This window comes from Hemitrygon akajei, chromosome 2 (genome assembly GCF_048418815.1).
Source record: "Hemitrygon akajei chromosome 2, sHemAka1.3, whole genome shotgun sequence".
Lineage (NCBI taxonomy): Eukaryota > Metazoa > Chordata > Chondrichthyes > Myliobatiformes > Dasyatidae > Hemitrygon > Hemitrygon akajei.
This window is the reverse complement of record NC_133125.1, coordinates 105,241,666-105,243,756: the sequence shown is the minus strand read 5'-3', so window position 1 is coordinate 105,243,756 and position 2,091 is coordinate 105,241,666.

The following is a 2,091-nucleotide window of genomic DNA, read 5'->3' as shown; positions in this document are numbered from 1 at the left end:
CGGAACAAGAGGGCATCATCCACAACTTGTTGGCCGCATCTTCAGCTCGCCCCCTGCCGGTCTGGAGGAACTCACAGCACCTCTCACTCAAGACCGGCTGCAAATAGTCTCCGAGTGATACAGCACGGAAACAGGCTGTTCATTTGCGATGGCCACAGCCACATTTTCCTGCGTTATCTATCTAACCCTTCTGATCAAAGTACATATTTGTCACCATTTGCCTGTGGGCATACTCTTATAGAATAATAACTATAACACGATCAATGGAAGATCAGCCAACAAAAAAGACAAATGTGCAAATGCAAACATAAATAAATAGCAATAAATAAGGAGAACGTCAGATAATGAGTCCTTAAAGTGAGATCATTGGTTGAGGGAACATCTCATTAGATGAATGCAGTTACCCCATTTTATCCAAGAGCCTGATGGTTGAGAGGTGGTAACTGGTTTTGAATCTGGTGGTGTGAGTCCTGAGGCTCTTGTACCTTCTACCTGATGGCAGCAGTGAGAAAAGAGCCTGAAAGTTACAATTGTAACTGCCTCTACTACCTACTCTGGCAGATCTTTGCATCATAGCCACCACCCTGGATGTTAAAAATTTACCCCTTTAATCTTTCCCTTCTCTCCTGAAATGTGCGCTCTTTAGTATTAGTAAAAAAATTGCTTATTCATCTTTAAAGAGTAGCTTTATTTGTCACAGGCAGATTGAAATATTGAAATATACCGTGGAATGTGTTGCTTGTGTCAGGGATGTGCCAGGGGGCAGCTGGGCAATGTTGCCAAGCTTCTGGTGCTAACAGAAAGCCCACAATAACCTGATTGTTGCTCAGATACCTGTAGAATTTATTTATTGAATTAGAGCGCAGAATCCCTTATAGCCCTTTGAGCCGTACTGCCCAGCAATCCCCCAGTTTAATCCTAGCCTAATTACAGGACAACTTACAATTAACCTACCACGCGGTATGCCTTTGGACGGTGGGAGGAAACCAGAGCACTTGGAGGGAACCCACACAGTCACAGCAGGGACGGACAAACTCCTTACAGAGAGTGGTGGAGCCTGGAGCACCCAGAGGAAACCCACACAGTCATGGGGAATACGGATGAACTCCCAACAGACAGTGGTGCCAATTGAACCCTGATCTTACAGTTGGCAAGCTATAGCTAACTGCTATGCTCTCCTGCTATCCCTGTGACAATGATAACCTGATTACCATTACGTGTGCCGCCACTTTCAGGTTGTGTTGATACCCTAGGCCTCGATTTGACAACACTCAAGGGAATTGCCATTTACTGTATAAGCCCTATCTTGGTTTAACTACCAGGATGTAGTACTTGTCCAAGTTAAATTCCATTGGCCTTTCCTTGGTCCACTTTCCCTATTGATCTGAATTCTGCTCTACTCGCTTTACACCTATGACTGTGTGGCTAAGTACAGCTCCAACACCGCATACAAGTTTGCTGACCACACCACTGTCATGGGCCGTATCAAAGGGGGTGATGAATCAGCATATAGGAGGGATATTGAAAACTTGGCTGAGTGGTGTAATAACACAACCTCTTGCTCAATGTCAGTAAGATCAAGGAACTGATTGTAGACTTCAGGAGAGGGAAACCAGGGGGTCCATGAGCCAGTAATCATTGGAAGATTAGAGGTGGAGAGGGTCAGTAACTTTAAATTACTGGCAGTCATTATCTCAGAGACCTCTCCTGGACCCATCATGTAAGTTTTATTGCAAAGAAAGCACAGCAGTGATTCTACTTCCTTAGGAGTCTGCAGAGATCGGCATGTAATTGAAAACCTTGGAAAACTTCTATAGATGAATGGTGGAAAGTGTGCTGACTGGCTGTATTACAGCCTGGAATGGGAACACCAATGCCTTTGAACGGAAAATCCGACAAAGGTAGTGGATTTTGGCCCAGTACATCACGATTAAAGCCCACCCAACCACGGAGCACATCTACATGAAATTTTACTGTAGAAAAACAACATCCATCATCAAAGATCCTCACCACCCAGGCCATGCTCTTTTCTTGCTGCTGCCATCAGGGAGAAGGTACAGGTGCCTCAGGATTCACACCACCAGGTTCAAG